The 19,240-nt window shown below is 38.8% G+C and overlaps 1 protein-coding gene and 1 long non-coding RNA gene across 3 annotated transcripts in view; one reads left to right on the top strand and one right to left on the bottom strand.

Annotated features, from left to right (window-relative positions):
- Window positions 1-11,523, bottom strand: part of LOC149064508 (uncharacterized) — a 98,152-nt gene extending 86,629 nt beyond the window's left edge. For both annotated transcript variants that reach the window (XR_016195715.1, XR_016195716.1), the window contains exon 1: window positions 11,430-11,523. This is a non-coding gene — a long non-coding RNA (uncharacterized LOC149064508). The remainder of the gene's footprint in view (window positions 1-11,429) is intronic.
- Window positions 1-19,240, top strand: part of LOC149064506 (protein numb-like) — a 253,792-nt gene that overhangs the window by 81,476 nt on the left and 153,076 nt on the right. The gene's annotated exons all lie outside the window — the stretch shown is intronic.

The raw sequence follows: 19,240 nt of genomic DNA, 5'->3' as shown, positions 1-19,240 counted from the left end.
ACTAGAACTGCTGGGGTTACGCATTCGAAAAATAAATGCCGTAGAAAAACCGCATATTCCCCATTTTCTGTCATATTTTTTCCCTTATTCGTCTCGCCACTGACAGCAACAGGCATACAATGCTTCAAATACTAAATCATTGCAGTTCCATCCATACTTAGAATAAGACAACCATAATCTTTTTTATGGGCAGTGAAATTATATAGTATTAATTATTAGTTGTTTTTTTTTTCTTTCGTGATATATGCTTTTTATACTGAGCAATTTACCTGTTGTAGCCTTGGTGTTTGCATTTGCATGAATGGCTGTCATATGGTTCTGAAATTTCAGTTTCGATCAGTTCGTATCTTGCGACTACTTTTGAATTATTATTTCGATGGACGTTGGATTGCCATTGTGCTTATTTAGTCGTAGGTGCGGCGATGAAAATTTAACGCCACAGTATAAAAGCTTCTATTTTCGGGATTAGGCAACAATCCCCAATAAGATTAACATTTTATCCTCTTCCTAATATTTCGCTCGCTATTGAGTTGGATACGCGAATTGTATTGCGATAATGGACAAACGTGCGCAAAGGATGTTTGCGTCATCGAATGGATACGACATATGTTTAATTGTTCTACGAATGTCGTTGCTTACATACGTTTGTGACCGGAATGCACCGCAGTTAGAAATAATTTTCAAAAAAGAATTTTCACAGTTAAGGTCTGGACACACATATCCGCACCGTGCCAGGACCGTAGCTCGGGCGTCAGTTGTCCGTGGCTCGGCTCGTTCCTCTTCAGACCACACCTTTCCGTGTGTTGCCCGTGTCGCTGCCGTATGCTGACTACGAAGCTGTGTCGATTGCTTCAAGTCTTTAACGCAGCCGGTTCGGTGTAATCGAAATGTTCAGTAAATTAATTAACAAGAGTGATTTGGATATAATAACCCTAGCGTAAATTAACAATAATTAATTGTTCTAAACATTTCTGTAAATAATCTATACATGTATACAAATTTTTTATCTGTCTGTATATGTGTGTGTGCATGTGTTTTTTATAGAAATTTTAATTTTGTTTTTATTTTGGATTGATCTCCGATAGATTTTTTGTATGTGACAAACCCGTAAAAAAGGATAGGATCTTTAAATGCAGCTGAAAATAAAAAGACGGCCATTTGCTAGAGTTTGACTATATGCATTCTTGTTTATAGTTTTGAGAGAGGAGATTATTTACGGAGTGATAAAAATGGAGAGAGAAAAAAAGAAAGTCATATAGAAATTAAAACAATCTGTGGGAGAGAGCGCTACTCTCTTCCTCACCTACACACTCGTTTTTTTTTTATTCAGAGTCAACGGCCATCATAAATATAATCATCTGTAGGGACAGGTGGCGTCAAATTCCGATAACACCTCGGAGAAGTGTATCTCAGCTCAGTAGGAGCATATTGTACGAAAGAGCGAGCATATCTTTTACTCTGTGTGTGTGTGTGTGTGTTCGCGGAATCTTCTAAACTGAAAATTGGCTCCTCTGCAGATGGCAAATGATATTAAAATCAATAACAATTGGGGTGTTTAGTTTGCCGGGGCTTGATTCAATGATAAAGCCTCACCAGTATTCGATAGTAATTTAAAGCACTCATTGCCGAAGTCCCAGTCGCTGAAACACCTTTGTCAGATATTTAGCACAAAGGTGCACGACTTTTTGGAAGGTGTGGACCACTTCATTGTTTTGAAATATTTCGCGGGCTTCTTAAGTTATCCAGAAATGAATGAGTCTCGATCCTCCAAAATTATCTAAAAAGAAGTGGCACGTGCCGCTTAAGTGATCTGCAAGCGTGCCGCGGGCCACTCGAGAGATCTGGAAATGTGCCACTAACCACTCAAATAGGATAATCTGCAAATGTATCACGATCCACTTAAGTGAACTGGAGGTGTGCCGTTAGTCGCTCAAGTGATTTTGAAATGTGCTTGAGACCACTCGAGAGCCTTGTTTTGTTTTTTGTTGTCACGGGCCTCATCAAATGCTTCCGAGGGCCGCATTTGGAGCACAGGGCATTGGTTAAGCATTTATGGCTTAACATGTTGCATCTGATGTGAGTACCAAATTTAAAATGTCTCATATATTTTCCCATAAGAAAAAACCCAAAAATTTTCGAACCGTTTTCTATTTATATATATAATTTATTTGGTTAATATTAACCAAAAAAAATGATTCATTTATAGAGCATCGGAAATTAAACCCAGTTAATTTTCCAAGTTTACATTATTATTTTAACAAAAATCTCCCCGGCAAAATTTCGTTATATGCTATGTGAAACATAATTTTAAACTTTGTTTTCCCATCAAAGTTGTGAAAATGTTTATCCATATGTTTTCTACATATTACGCTAGTACCACAGAAGCGGGGCCAGGTGCGTCCAAACAATTTCGGGGCACGAAAAATGTTTAGGACACCCCCTCTCTTTAACAAGATTTCATATATTTTGTGGGAAGAGGGAATCGGTATACTCTGAATATACACGAACGCTAAGAAATACCCCCGTACAAAAAAAAATAATAACTACACAAATGTGAATTAACACAAAAATTAATGGAGGTAATTTTAAACTAATATGAGAAACCGTTTCCGAAATTAAGGAAAACTTTAGAATCGATGGATTAAAAATAATTGAAAGAAATAATTCCAGAACTATTGAAAATTCAGAATTAATAAAAGAAATAATGCAGAAATTGATTAAAATCAAGAAATAAATGGAATTAATAATTCAGCAATTGATGAAAATTGAGAAGCGACATAAAATAAATGAGCTCTCTCCTCTTTTATAAAAAAAATCTGCGCTCTCTCTCTCTCTCCCGAGACCGCACCGTCACCGTAAAAATATAAAATAAACTAGTTGGTGACGGTGCGGACGCGGTGCGGTGACGGTGCTCGGCTACGGTGCGGATATGTGTGAACGGCTGCATTACTTAGCAAAGAATTATTCTTTGACCGTGTGGTGACCTACACTCGGCCGATGCACGTGTCGGGCACGGTGCGGATATGTGTGTCCAGACCTTTATTGTAACGCGCGTAGATTTAGTTTCGTAAAACTGCTCTCGAATGGCCGCTGGAATTTCGATTAAGCGTAAGCTATCCATATGACACGAATTCTACCAGACATATTCCCGTATTCGTATTTATTTTTGGTCGTCCCCTTTTTTTTCTATAAAAAGGTCCCATTTTCTCAATAAACCTGATTTTGTAATTGTTAATTACAAATGAATTAATTTACCTTAATTTGTAATATTTACGAATATCGTTGATCAACCCCTTAACGATCAGGGACGAGACATCTCGTCCCAACGCAAATGTAAGAAATACATTCTAGCTCTGTTTTCTTTACATCTTTTTCCATCATTGGGAATCTTCAATGTTTTTTCTCCCTCCCATTCTTTTTATACTCTTGTGTTGCGATTCCCCCTACACATATAATGTATCTTTCTACTACACGCAAATGAGGAGGGGGAGAGAGAACACACACACAGGGGGAGGCGAAGGATGTATTTGATCATGAAAGGAAAATCTACTGCCACTCAGCTTTTTCCCTTTCTGTTTCTAACATGCGAAATTTCTAACTAAAAGGAAACCAATTTTTGTATTTATCGTCAGTACTTCAAAATATAGATCGTTTAAATTAGTTTGTAAAAAGTCTGGACGTCGGGGGGGGGGGGGTTGTTAAAATAGTTATCAAACCTTATACATAGTAATCACACATTTTCGTCCTGTGCATGAGGCCGGTATTACACTATAAAAGTTCTTTGTCAAAGGTATTTTATAAAATAAGTTTGACAAAAAAATTTGATAGTGTAATGGGCAACTTTGATAAAAAGCGTTCTTTATCAAAGTTTCTTTTATCAAAGTCAGCCTCCTTATCTAATATTTGAAAAAAGATTAATGTTGATGCTTTCTATGCTGCAGTTTCAATTGCTCAAGTTTATATGCTATGTACTTTGCGATTTGATAACGCAATTAAAAAATGAGTGGTAGATATCAATTGGATATCCAGGTTTTCGTCTTGATGAACGGAATTAGTTCATACGATTTGAATGGTATAAAAAATATAAAAATGATTTTAAATAAACTGAAGAAAAAATATGTTTTTTTCTTCCATCACATACTAAAGTCAGTAGGAGCTACAAAGACCTTAATTCCCTATGTGAATATCAGAGATTTAAGTTTCTCTAGCTGAATATTATGAATAAAACGGAAACGAACGCGTTTGGGTGCTTATCAGTTATAACGGATCCAATTCCGTCCTAGTGAACCTGCAATACAGTAATAAAATAATGTTGAAAATATCGTTATAACGAATGGGCATATTTATACCTATGGGATATAAAGGGTCATCTTAAAGTAATATGTCACCAATCGTACGAGGGGGGGGGGGTCGCATTTGCTGACTTTTAATGACAAGGTGGAGGGGGTGTTCAAATGATGATTGTGTGAGCAATAGAAGTAGGAAAATATGGAATTGGGTTATATGTTGGGCTGGTATATATGAAATGTTGGTATATATACGTATTTGGTTGGTAGATATGAAATGATAAATACTGTACTTTCGGAAATCATATATGTATATTGGAAGGCCTTATACTCACTGCCGTCTTATCACATGGGCCCACCCGGGCACCTCAAGAGAAAAGGGGCCTCACAAAAATGAAACGTGGTTGGAATATCCGAGAATTCACCACGTAGGGCCTCGTCGATTAAATTAATCTATTATATCATGGGTGGCCAACTTCTTTCTATTCGAGGGCCAATATAATGTTCAGTTGCTACATCCACTCCGATGTATATGCCACGGTTCAAGCTCGGAGACAAGGTGAGATGGTAAAAGTCCGTAAAATGATGCAAACGTTTTTATTTGGGACTCATTACCAAGTCAAAGCCCGTTTTTATTCAGTCAATAAACCATCGTTAACTTATTAGTTCTTGACGCTTATTAATTACTTAATAAATATAGTAACTGAACAGCTTAAAATTAAATTAATTAGGAATTAATATTAATTATTTATTTTATTTATTCTCAACAGTAAAAAAAACCGTTTTGAAGAACAAAAAAACGATAATTAACTTGTTCGTTTTCCTAAATGCTGCCACGTATCCAGGTTTAGGTTCACTTGTACTCAAGGCCATTAGTTAGTGCCACGACATCTCTAGAGGGGTGCGGGGTCATGATGCAATGCGTGGAGAGACGGATCAGTGGGCGAAGCGTACTCAGCACCCCCGTGCGTCAGCGCGAGCAGCGAGCCATCATAACGAAATAAGTTTTACTCTCTCTCTCTCTTAAATACTTATTACTATTAATTCATTAATAAGTGTTATTTACACTAGTAATTATAACTCTTGAATAATTATTAATTAATCAAGACGGGTGGGGAACTATAAAGTTATTGATGTTAAATTAATTCATTTAAAACGGGCTTTAACTGGTAGGAGTATATTAATTATGAGCATCGATTACTTAAATAGCGTCAAAACCTCATCATGGTGGTTATTTCGTTTAATTCATTATTTGTTTATAATTATTAAATTATTATTCATAAACTTATAAAAGCACCAGAAACTAATAAGTTCATGGTGATTAATTGATTCATTTAAAACGGACTTTGACTTGGTAAAAATCCGAAATGAAAACGTTTGCGAGCATTTTTTGGACTTCCACCAACACACCTTGATAAAACCCGAATCTCTGTGATTTTACCGTGACATACGAGCCGCAATAAGCAATGTGATGAAACACGGACAATTTAAGCGCTAAACTTTCACTCTGTGCGTTGTATTCCTCAACTTCTTCATAAACTGACATATTCATTAAGTGTTCTCAGCTAGATGTAATGCATCAAAATAATTAGCTTCTTCCGCAAATTATTTCATCTAATACAATCATCCACACAGTGGCGTCGGAGCCGTGGGTGCTCAAGAATGCACAGTAATTTGTAACATGGATCCGAGCACTCCCAGAATTGATTCAGAAATTATAATTTCCGATATAAAACTAAAGACGAGCACCCACAGTTCAGAAACACTTCCGATACCCCTGCATCCACCTAAGCTTCATGTTTTCTAAAACCGAAGCCATTACAGAGGTTGCAAATGATATAAATTTCCTATAGCAAATGGTAAAAAAATTTCTTCATCCATAACTACTACCAGCAACAGCACAACACTAACGAAGATTGACAAACTAACGAAAAATTTTGCAAAAACAATTTTATATAAATCTTTCATAGTGTAATACCGGCCTAGGCCGGTATTACACTATGAAAGTTTGATAAAATTTCTTTTTTAGAATTTGACAAAAATCTTATAAAAAAAATTAGAATATAAAATTTATAAAAAATTTATTTTATAAAGGAAATAGACCACATTACACTATAAAAGATTTATATAAAATTGTTTTTGCAAAAGTTTTCGTCAGTTTGTCAGTCTTCGTTAGTGTTGTGCTGTTGCTGGTAGTAGTTATGGATGAAGAAATTTTTTTTACCATTTGCTATAAGCGGGAAATTTATCATTTGCAACCTCTGTAATGGCTTCGCTTTTAAAAAGCATGACGCTTATGTGGATGCAGGGGCGTCGGAAGTGTTTCTGAACTGTGGGTGCTCGTCTTTAGTTTTATATCGGAAATTATAATTTCTGAATCAATTCTGGGAGTGCTCGGATGCATGCCACAAATTACTGTGGATTCTTGAGAACCCACGACATCCCCGGCTCCGACGCCACTGTGATGGTGCCGCAACTAGATGCTTGGTCACCCGAGCAACCGCGCATTTTGATGTCCCCTTGTAATGTTGAAGGAGAGGTTTCAGAATGCAATTTTCGCCCTCTTGGGTCCAGCGCCCGGGATACTAGACCCGCCTGCTCCCCCCTAGTTGCGGCCCTGATAATTGTATTGGATGAAATAATTTGCGGAAGAAGCTAATTATTTTGATGCATTACATCTAGCTGGGAACGCAGCTTAATGAATAATAAATGTCAATTTATGAAGAAGTTCAGGAATATAACGCCCAGAGTGAAGCGACTAAATTGCAGGGGTGGGAACTCTGCGCCAATTGCGCCGCACTGCGGCAAAACTAATATCTTGCGCCACCCTGATCCAATTGCGTATTTTTGTATTTTTCTTCTCCAAAGCGAATTTTGCTTCAGTATGTTTTATTTCACTATACTTAAACTATCTCTTTAAACTATCGGCCCCTCATCGGGCTTTCCATCGCGAAACCCCGATATTGTCCGTGATCGTGGAACTGAAGATGGTTTGCAATGTCTTTCAGCTTTAAAGTGCAAATGCGAGTCAGTTTTGTTTAAAAAAAAAAAAAGGCGCCACTGGAAGCAGCAGAAATTCCCGTTATTTTAAATCCCGATGTTTCGTGAAAAAAATTTAATTCTGGGGGTAAAAAGCGCATGTCCGCCGAATTACGAATGTTAGTTTAGAAACTTTGCCGAATGACGAGCATTAAATCGCCAATGTTGCCGAATAACGAGCGTTAAATCGTCAATATCGCCAAATAACGAGTGTCAGATCGCTAATCTCGCCAGATAATCAGTGCTGAATCGCCAAACATCGTGTTGATTCTTCCGAAATTCTCTCCCATTTTGTAACTATTTCTTTCCAAGTATAAAAAAATTGAAAACTTATAAAAAAAATTTTTAGCTTATTGGAAGTGCTACTGTTCAAGGCAGCAAATAGTGTCCTCAGTAAGTAAAAATCATCTTAAATAGACGGGTGCAAAAAATTTTATGACAGCCGCTCTTTCAAACAAGGTGTCAAGGTGTACCAGTTAAAGCCCGTTTTAAATGAATTAATTTAACATCAATAACTTTATAGTTCCCCACCCGTCTTGATTAATTAATAATTATTCAAGAGTTATAATTACTAGTGTAAATAACACTTATTAATGAATTAATAGTAATAAGTATTTAAGAGAGAGAGAGAGTAAAACTTATTTCGTTATGATGGCTCGCTGCTCGCGCTGACGCACGGGGGTGCTGAGTACGCTTCGCCCACTGATCCGTCTCTCCACGCATTGCATCATGACCCCGCACCCCTCTAGAGATGTCGTGGCACTAACTAATGGCCTTGAGTACAAGTGAACCTAAACCTGGATACGTGGCAGCATTTAGGAAAACGAACAAGTTAATTATCGTTTTTTTGTTCTTCAAAACGGTTTTTTTTACTGTTGAGAATAAATAAAATAAATAATTAATATTAATTCCTAATTAATTTAATTTTAAGCTGTTCAGTTACTATATTTATTAAGTAATTAATAAGCGTCAAGAACTAATAAGTTAACGATGGTTTATTGACTGAATAAAAACGGGCTTTGACTTGGTAATGAGTCCCAAATAAAAACGTTTGCATCATTTTACGGACTTTTACCATCTCACCTTGTCTCCGAGCTTGAACCGTGGCATATACATCGGAGTGGATGTAGCAACTGAACATTATATTGGCCCTCGAATAGAAAGAAGTTGGCCACCCATGATATAATAGATTAATTTAATCCCCACCACCTCAGATGATAATTAAATAAATGTATCATTAATGTGAACCATCAAATCCTGTGATGTGGTATGATAGGGTTTTTCAAAGTGTGCGCCGTGGCTTCTAGGGGCGAGATGAAGATATTGATTTTTGTGCCTCTTTTTTTGCTTTGAATTGGTACTTTTATAATTGAAAACACCACTTAACTACAGGGCCGTCTTAAGAGCATCATGGGCCCCGAGCCAAATGATTTTTCTGAGGCCCTACTAGGCAAATTTTCGAAATCTCAACCAGATCCCATTTTTGTGAGGCCCCCTTTTCTCTTGGTGTCCCAGGCCGTGCCCAGGTGGGCCCATGCCTTAAGACGGCACTGCTTAACTATTCTGGGGAGCAGCAGTAAAACCATGAACTGGGCAAGTGAGCTGCGGGTGACATAAAACTGATTTTCCTATAAAGCCTTATTGAGTCTTTACGGGGCCCTGGGCAGACTTCTATTTCGGGTAAGCAAGACTTTTTTGCAAGGTCCGGTTTTTGTGAAAATTTTCTTTATTTTTCTAAGAAATGAGTAATTTTGTAGGAAGCGAAATAATCTAGTTGATCTATCGCAAAAGAAATGAAATTTCAAATTTATGAATTCATTATTTTTTTATTTCGTGAAGGGTTCGTTTTTCTGATCCGGACCCAAATTGTGGATGAACAGACCCGTGGTTAGTGTAAATTTTTGTGGGCCCTATTTGGCGCGGAGACACAAAAATTCGAAAATTTTTTCATTGAAAATGTGTTATTCTGTAATTATATTTTCAACACATTTGAATTTTCATAAACCTGAAATATATGCATTTTAAAAATATATGATTTTTCACCAAATTCTGAAATTAAATGCGAACCTTCATTAATTCTGAAAATACTTCTTTCTCAATAATTCTAGAAATATTTTTCATCAATTTCCAATTTTCATGAATTGTGAAAAAAAATTTTTTACCAATTCTAAAGTTATTTCCTTCAATAATTAAGAAATCATTTCTTATTAATTCTAAAACTATTTCTTCCAATAATTTTGAAATTAATTATTTCAATTATTATTAAGTTATTTCCCATTAATTGAGAAATTATTTCCTCACCTGAAATGTGTCCCGGTTCTGAAATGTTTTCTTTAATTAATTTTGAAATTACTTCTTTCACCAATTTTTGGAATACATTTATTCATTTTCTTTCAGCATTTCTATGAGTTCTGTAACTAAACAAATTTTCGTCGGCGGGCCACCGCAAAAAAAAGCTCCGCGGGCCATGCTTTAAAGACAGCGTAATCCTCATAATTAATAATAAATCATGAATTCTCATAAATTAGCCCCCCCTGCTCTAATTTATGAGGAACTATTCTGTGCCGAGATACCTCCTTGCGATACAGCGTTATACAGTTCGAAGCGCCCCAATGTCTCGAGAGGGTTAGAGATCATCGATAAAATGGTGTCGTGCCCTGAGCGGCCAAATCTTTCTCCATTCTGTACTTGGACAAATCCTTTCTTTTGTGATATCTTGGTGAATAGAGTAATCTTTCGATTAGATTTCCTTTCTTCCTTTGTATTGAAACTTCCCTCATATCACTAATATAGGTGTCGTGCCCTGTGCGACCGTGCCTTGTGCGACCCGTGCCTTGAGCGACCTAGATGGATATCGTCGTGCCCTGAGCGACCAAATCCTTCTCCATTCTTTACTTGGACAAATCCTTTCTTTTGCGATATCTTGATGAATAGAGTAATCTTTCGATTATAGATTTCCTTTCTTCCTTTGTATAGAAACTTTCATATCACCAATATAGATGAAACTACAGGAATATAGTAGATACCGTTTATACGTCCTTCTTTATCTCCTTTATGGGATTTTCACATTTATACGACGCATAGTGAGGTATTTTACCCGGAAACCTAGCTAAAATTATTTTTACACTGCACTATTTACAGTGCACTATTTTGAGCTGATATGTCGACTAATTTATCGTTAAAATACTGAAAGAAATAATTTTGCGGGATAAATTATAAAATATGAATATATGGCAATATATTTTGACACAAACTAATGGATGGTAAAAATTACGTGAATATACGGGGATGTTCCGAGAAATACAGGACGTATAGTCATCTCACATATATAAGCATAATTGAAAAATAATTTTATTATAATAAGTGTAGAAGTCTACATGACAACCATAGAAATAGTATTAAAAGTATAAATCGCGTTTTTCAACTTTGCACTAATTTATAGTAGCCATTAGGGTAGCCTAATTAGTAATAGTAGGTAACTAATTAGTAGGTAACTAATTAGGGTAGCCACGTGCCCCTTATTTTACGGGACATTCACGTACTTTCACGTGAATTTGGCCGTTCCGACTTTCTTTATACAATTTTTCTATATATTTCAACAATGCTAATTTGAATTTAAAATTTTTACTGAAATTGTGAATGAAGATAATTTTCATACTTTATAAATATTTTGATAATTATCAAAATCTCATCTCGTGTATTTTCCATATTAAACATTTTTTCGGTTAATTAGAGTTCAATTCGCTGCGATTTCTATTATCCCGTCATTGTTCACCCCTCGTTAATTTTTCAGAAATTTTTGAAAAAGGTTGGTAGTTTTTCCAACATCTTCAGTGATGTATTTTTCTTTATAAAATTCAAATTTTCCATATTTTTCTAACGAAATATGATCACCCCACGCCGTGATGAATGATTTTTTTCTCCTGAAATAATTTTTTTCTACAGTGATTTGTATAAGCCCAAAATGTCATTCGATCATTTTTGTCGAACCATGGTAATTACCGTGGTTCGACAAAAATGATCGAATTTCTGCACACGAGGGCTAGGACCAGGACCTAGAAATTATTGCCGATTCCGAACGACAGACTTTTTTTTCATACTCACCGAATAGTTGATGCGCTAACCAATCGATGTGGGACTCTGCTGCAGCAATCTTTTTCAGTGGTCATGTTGCCGTTTCTGTAGTACCCCCTGTGTCAGGAAATTTTCTGACAAGGACGAAACGGGTATTGAACTCGCGACACCTCTAAGCATTAGTTATAAACCGGTACTATCCCTGAAAACGGGACGTTTGTTCACCTTTTATGAATCTGTAACAAAACTTCTATTTTGCACTAGATCAAAGTTTCCCAACCTTTTTTGTCCCATCGCCCAATTCTTCAGAAAAATTTTTCACACTTGTTGTTTTCTCACAAAACTGTAACGATTTAATTGTAATGACTTTTTCCTATGTTATGTTATCGAATGACCTGTAGCGAAAGTGTTTGTGAAACACTGAACTAGTCATCGTCTCATCGAAGTCGTCAAATATGTTCATATTATAAATATAACGGATAATAAATTTTCGATCTACTTTTTTACTCATTTTCATCAAGTTTTTATACTACCGCAACTGTCTTAGGAGTCTAGTGCGAGAACAGCTTGTCAAACGATGTGATGGGCTGAATTTTAAATATTGTGTTCTCCACAGGAACTTTTTGGTGTGCGAAAACCATAAGTTATGAAAAGAATATCTGAAGAAGTTGTCGGCAACCCTTTCTGATCTCTAAGTACCCTAACGTGACAAGCGACACACCGTTGGAAGCTACTGTCTTAGTTGATATTACAGCCATACTTCGGTATAACGTCCCCCCTCGGGACCGAATACAAATGACTTCATAAGCGGGGTGACATAATAACGAATTAAAGTTTTTACAAATTGTACTAGCAGGACCAAAAAAAACTGACGCTATAGGGACGTTAAACGGGGTCAACGTTATACTAAAGTCTTACTGTATAATGTTACTCTCAAGATGGATATTCAAGTTTTCGTCTTGATTCGTATGAACTAAATTAGTTCATACGATTTGAACGGTATAAAAACGATTTTAAATAAACTGAAAAAGAAAGGTTTTTTGCTTCCATCATATACTAAAGGGGTGTAATGTGATAGGCCTCCTCGTGGTGCAGCACCCTGGGTAACGCTAAATCTATCACACGTCATTGTGGGCCCCGCTCATGCGGGGAGGGGTCCTCCCAGATGGGGCATTGCTTCTAGCGTATGCCCTATCTGGGACGCTGTCTACCTGCGTGTTTGCCGTGCGTGGAGACCCGTAAGGCTGGAGATGAGGATCCTGGTTAGCCTGATGCGCTAGCTTTGGCCTCGGATTCAGCCGGAACGGGAGGCCTGGATTAGCCCCGTCTGGGTCAATCGGCTGGTCGCCTCGGTGGCTGAAGGGGTTACACTACTGGGCAGGTAGAGGGACCGGGCCTGCCGGACTTCGTGAGGTTTCTTGGTGCTGCTTCACGTCGCTCTTGGATCTGGAACGCGTCTGCTCGCTTGTTTCGGTGGTGTATAGTTCCTACCTAACCTGGCGTTGCCACTAACCTTCATCAGTTACGTGTGCGCGTCCCCTTGTAGGGCTCCATGGTGGGCATGGTCGGTAGGGGCCGAATAAATTATCTCCAAAATGGGGAAAAATACAAATGCACCAAAACGTCAACGTATAGCTATTAGCGAAACAATTGTCACTGAACCTGCTCCTGTTTCATTTTTCTTCTTGCATTCTTCTGACACTGATAAACCTCTGGCCAAAGCATCACCATTCTTAATAGACAAAACTCTCTACGGCGCAATAGGCACATTAAAATCAGTGAAGGCTCTTCGTTCAGGAGACCTTCTAATTGAAACTAGCACACCGAAACAATCCGAACTTATTCAAAAGCTCACATCTCTTGGGAATATTCCCATAACAGTAAAAATTCATCCCACGTTGAATTATTCACGTGGTGTTATTTCAGATACTAACTTGATTAACATGGATGAAGAACTACTAACAGAAGAGCTGGCGTCTCAAGGCGTAACATCTGCCAAGCATATCATGAGCCGCAAAGATGGCAATCCAGCTCCATCACGTAACATAATACTGACATTCTCATCACCGACATTGCCGAAAGATATTAAGATAGGCTATTATAGCCTCAAAATCCGCCCATACATTCCTAACCCTGTTAGATGCTTTAACTGCCAGAAATTCGGTCACTCACGAACGGCGTTCCGGAGTCAACCCACCTGCGCAAAGTGCGGTGAGAAGGACCACATTTCGGACAACTGCACTAATTCACCATTCAAGTGCGTCAATTGCGGTGGCGACCACCCCGCATATGACAGGAAATGTCCGAAATGGAATGAAGAAAAAGAGATCCAGAAGATCAAGGTCCTTAATAACATCTCATATATCGAAGCACGCCGTCGTATAACCTCTAACCAAACTCCAATAGGTACTAGATCATACTCTAATATGGTAGCAAATCCATCGTCAGCTAATAAGACTAACACTGTCACCAAAGCATCTGTAACAACTCAGACTGAACCAATAGCTGACACATCAACTCAAACATCATCATCTAACCAACCGTGCAATAGTTGTGGCTGCTGTTGCTCCGCTGGAATCCGGAGGGAGTCCACTACCTCCGAAGAAGAAGCGGGAAAAGCAACGGCTAAAGGTCTGGACACACATATCCGCACCGTGCCCGACACGTGCGTCGGCCGAGTGTAGGTCACCACACGGTCAAAGAATAATTCTTTGCTAAGCAATGCAGCCGTTCACACATATCCGCACCGTAGCCGAGCACCGTCACCGCACCGCGTCCGCACCGTCACCAACTAGTTTATTTTATATTTTTACGGTGACGGTGCGGGCTCGGGAGAGAGAGAGAGAGAGCGCAGATTTTTTTATAAAAGAGGAGAGAGCGCTCATTTATTTTATGTCGCTTCTCAATTTTCATCAATTGCAGAATTATTAATTCCATTTATTTCTTGATTTTAATCAATTTCTGCATTATTTCTTTTATTAATTCTGAATTTTCAATAGTTCTGGAATTATTTCTTTCAATTATTTTTAATCCATCGATTCTAAAGTTTTCCTTAATTTCGGAAACGGTTTCTCACATTAGTTTAAAATTACCTCCATTAATTTTTGTGTTCCCTCTTCCCACAAAATATATGAAATCTTGTTAAAGAGAGGGGGTGTCCTCAACATTTTGCGTGCCCCGAAATTGTTTGGACGCACCTGGCCCCGCTTCTGTGGTACTAGCGTAATATGTAGAAAACATATGGATAAACATTTTCACAACTTTGATGGGAAAACAAAGTTTAAAATTATGTTTCACATAGCATATAACGAAATTTTGCCGGGGAGATTTTTGTTAAAATAATAATGTAAACTTGGAAAATTAACTGGGTTTAATTTCCGATGCTCTATAAATGAATCATTTTTTTTGGTTAATATTAACCAAATAAATTATATATATAAATAGAAAACGGTTCGAAAATTTTTGGGTTTTTTCTTATGGGAAAATATATGAGACATTTTAAATTTGGTACTCACATCAGATGCAACATGTTAAGCCATAAATGCTTAACCAATGCCCTGTGCTCCAAATGCGGCCCTCGGAAGCATTTGATGAGGCCCGTGACAACAAAAAACAAAACAAGGCTCTCGAGTGGTCTCAAGCACATTTCAAAATCACTTGAGCGACTAACGGCACACCTCCAGTTCACTTAAGTGGATCGTGATACATTTGCAGATTATCCTATTTGAGTGGTTAGTGGCACATTTCCAGATCTCTCGAGTGGCCCGCGGCACGCTTGCAGATCACTTAAGCGGCACGTGCCACTTCTTTTTAGATAATTTTGGAGGATCGAGACTCATTCATTTCTGGATAACTTAAGAAGCCCGCGAAATATTTCAAAACAATGAAGTGGTCCACACCTTCCAAAAAGTCGTGCACCTTTGTGCTAAATATCTGACAAAGGTGTTTCAGCGACTGGGACTTCGGCAATGAGTGCTTTAAATTACTATCGAATACTGGTGAGGCTTTATCATTGAATCAAGCCCCGGCAAACTAAACACCCCAATTGTTATTGATTTTAATATCATTTGCCATCTGCAGAGGAGCCAATTTTCAGTTTAGAAGATTCCGCGAACACACACACACACACACAGAGTAAAAGATATGCTCGCTCTTTCGTACAATATGCTCCTACTGAGCTGAGATACACTTCTCCGAGGTGTTATCGGAATTTGACGCCACCTGTCCCTACAGATGATTATATTTATGATGGCCGTTGACTCTGAATAAAAAAAAAACGAGTGTGTAGGTGAGGAAGAGAGTAGCGCTCTCTCCCACAGATTGTTTTAATTTCTATATGACTTTCTTTTTTTCTCTCTCCATTTTTATCACTCCGTAAATAATCTCCTCTCTCAAAACTATAAACAAGAATGCATATAGTCAAACTCTAGCAAATGGCCGTCTTTTTATTTTCAGCTGCATTTAAAGATCCTATCCTTTTTTACGGGTTTGTCACATACAAAAAATCTATCGGAGATCAATCCAAAATAAAAACAAAATTAAAATTTCTATAAAAAACACATCCACACACACATATACAGACAGATAAAAAAATTATATACATGTGTAGATTAGTTACAGAAATGTTTAGAACAATTAATTATTGTTAATTTACGCTAGGGTTATTATATCCAAATCACTCTTGTTAATTTATTTACTGAACATTTTGATTACACCGAACCGGCTGCGTTAAAGACTTGAAGCAATCGACACAGCTTCGTAGTCAGCATACGGCAGCGACACGGACAACACACGGAAAGGTGTGGTCTGAAGAGGAACGAGCCGAGCCACGGCCAACTGACGCCCGAGCTACGGTCCTGGCACGGTGCGGTTATAGGTGTCCAGACCTTAACACATTCAAAATAACTACAGATACTAAACCAAAAATCAATTCTGCAAACAAATCGAAAAAGAAACCATTCAAGACCGGATATTCACGAAAAGCTGTACAGAGAGCGCTGAAATGTCCATCCATGAAGAATGTGTCACTAATTGATGACACATCAATTGGTGACATGGAGCTTGACAATAGATCCGATTCCGGTACTACTCGCCGTAAACTAGACCGGAATAAATTTAAAGATCTTGAACCGTCTACTTCTACTTTATTTATGGCCAACATAATTCAATGGAACATTCGTGGTCTTAGATCCAATTATGAAGATCTCAAGGATTTGATCAATCGTTATCATCCTGTTTGCGTGGCACTCCAGGAAACTTTTACGAAGCCCTCGGAGACATGGAACATCAGGCGACATTCCCTGTTCCGTATTGATTACGATGACGGGAGTAGAGCCTGCCGCGGTGTTGCTCTGCTGGTTCCACATCACGTGTCGTCGCGCGTTTTAACGCTGCGCACGAACCTGCAAGCCATCGCGGTGGAAATCTGTACAGGCCTAAGGGTTACCATCTGTTCTATTTATTTGCCACCAAATGACACCATCTTACAGAGAGATCTAGAAGATCTGATTGATCAATTACCTCCACCATTTTTTCTTCTTGGAGACTTCAATGCACATAACATGATTTGGGGTTCTAACAGCAACACCCCACGTGGGGAAATGGTTGAACGGCTGTTAGACGACATGGACCTCGCCATCATGAATGATGGCAGTTTCACTCATTTCCATGCCCCAAACAATAGTTTCACTGCAATAGATCTATCCTTATGTTCACCTTCACTCTTGCCCAACTGGTCCTGGTCGGTTGATCCGGACCTCCACGGGAGCAATCATTTCCCTCTAGTGGTTAAGTGCCTTGATCGAAGCCATAGCATACCTGAGGGTCCTCCTCGGTGGAAGCTTGTGGCCGCCCGATGGGCAGACTTCACGGTCAAGGCAGAAATCACAGAGGATATGGTTTCGCAACCCGACGTCGACCACTGTGTCGACCTTGTGACCAGTTGTATCATCTCTGCAGCAAATGAAACAATACCCAAAGTCTCCTCGAAACTTCCTAAATTTCCTAAACCTTGGTGGAACCACGAATGTAATCTTACGATTAAAGCACAAAAGAAAGCATGGAGTAGGTTCCGGCGGTATCCTACCCATGACAACAAGTTGGCATTTTTAAAAGCAAAGGCGATAGCAAGAAGAACCAGGCGCCAGGCTCAACGCGAGTCCTGGCAAAAGTTTACGACGGGAATCAATTCATCAACTTCATCCAAAATCATTTGGGACCAGATCCGGAAAATCAATGGTCATTATCAGTCTCATCCCATCACCATTTTAAATACCAATGGCACTATCATCAGCGATGTGAGGGATATTGCGGACACCATCGCCGCCCATTTCTCCGCTGTTTCCAGCGATGCGAACTATCCCCCATCGTTTCATCCCATTAAATCATCAGCCGAACGTACATCGTACACCTTCCGGCCTTTTACACCGGAGGGGTACAATTCATTGTTCACCCTTCATGAACTGACGACGGCCTTGCAACGAAGTCCTGACTCAGCTGTAGGGCCCGATGCTATTCATTATTCCATGATTCGGCATCTCTCATCTGAATCACTCTCACATTTACTCATATTATTTAATCGGATCTGGGTCAGTCATTCATTTCCTGACACCTGGCGAGCAGCCATAGTTCTTGCATTCCCGAAGCCTGGCAAAAATCCTCAACGACCGAACAGTTACAGACCTATTGCTTTGACCAGTTGTTTGTGTAAGCTCATGGAACGCATGGTCAACTATCGCCTTATGCACTACCTTGAGGTTAACAATATTTTATCTAAACATCAAAGCGGCTTTAGACGGTTCAGGTCTACGACATGCAATTTGTTGCGCCTTGAGACATCAATAAGACAAGCATTTGTGAAGAGGGAGCATATGCTAGCCATATTTTTCGACATAGAAAAGGCCTACGACCGTACTTGGAGGCACGGAATTCTTTCCGACCTCTATAATTGCGGCTTACGGGGCAACTTGCCCATTTTTATTAAGAACTTTCTCGCTCGACGCATCTTCCAGGTACGGATCGGAAGTACATTATCAGCTCCCCAAATCCAAGAACAAGGTGTACCTCAAGGTAGTATTTTAAGTGTTACACTGTTTATTTTAAGACTCAACGGTGTGTTGAACCAACTCCCGTTGTCTGTCACTGGCGCACTTTACGTGGATGATCTGTTGATGTCATATCAATCAGTAAATATGAGGACAGCCGAGAGACAATTACAAACCGCACTCAACAAGATCAGCAAGTGGGCACATAATAACGGCTTCTCATTCTCCGCTGACAAAACTGTTGCTATGCACTTTTGCCGGCGTCGAGACCTACATGATGACCCACAATTGTTTCTAAACAATAGTCAAATACCAATAGTAGAAAATACAAAATTCCTCGGCGTCACATTCGATAAAAAACTGACTTTCAAACCTCATATTGCGCAATTAAGAGCTCGTTGCATGAAGACGATGAACCTCTTGAAGGTCATCTCGTCTACATCATGGGGAGCAGACCGTAAGTCACTCATTCACTTGTATAAAGCTCTAATAAGATCAAAGTTCGACTACGGTTCCATTGTATACGGGTCAGCACCTCGGAGCTATCTGTGTGTGCTCGACCCAGTTCATCATCTTGCTCTCCGCATTTGTTCTGGAGCTTTCCGGACTTCCCCTATGGAGAGTCTGTATGTTGAATGCAACGAGCCATCTATTACAACAAGACGCCAACAGCTTTCTTTGAAATATTATATTAAAATGAAATCTTTACCAGGTCATCCACTTCATAATGTCATTTTCAATCCGTCATTTCATAGACTTTTTGCTGCTCGCCCTTCATGTGTTCCGTCTTACGGTCTT

The sequence above is a fragment of the Pholcus phalangioides genome, unplaced genomic scaffold, assembly GCF_987345545.1.
Source record: "Pholcus phalangioides strain wild (caught in Gottingen) unplaced genomic scaffold, Ppha-v1.0 ptg000042l_1, whole genome shotgun sequence".
NCBI classification, from domain to species: Eukaryota; Metazoa; Arthropoda; class Arachnida; order Araneae; family Pholcidae; genus Pholcus; species Pholcus phalangioides.
This window is presented reverse-complemented; position numbering and strand designations above follow the sequence as displayed.